A 251-nucleotide genomic window follows, 5' to 3' on the forward strand; every position below is an offset into this window, starting at 1 on the left:
GACAGACACAGACAGACAGACAGATACAGACAGATAGATACAGACAGACAGACAGATAGATAGATACAGAAAGACAGACAGATAGATACAGACAGACAGATAGATAGATACAGACAGACAGATAGATACAGACAGACAGACATACAGATAGATACAGACAGACAGACAGATAGATACAGACAGATAGATACAGACAGACAGACAGACAGATAGATACAGACAGACAGACAGACACACAGAAAGATAGAGAC

The 251-nt window shown here is 40.2% G+C and overlaps 1 pseudogene; it reads right to left on the reverse strand.

The window, feature by feature from the left end:
• Window positions 1–251, reverse strand: part of LOC107557478 (DNA topoisomerase 1-like) — a 19090-nt pseudogene that overhangs the window by 9339 nt on the left and 9500 nt on the right.

The sequence above is a fragment of the Sinocyclocheilus grahami genome, unplaced genomic scaffold (genome assembly GCF_001515645.1).
Source record: "Sinocyclocheilus grahami isolate Dianchi unplaced genomic scaffold, SAMN03320097.WGS_v1.1 scaffold604.1, whole genome shotgun sequence".
Lineage (NCBI taxonomy): Eukaryota > Metazoa > Chordata > Actinopteri > Cypriniformes > Cyprinidae > Sinocyclocheilus > Sinocyclocheilus grahami.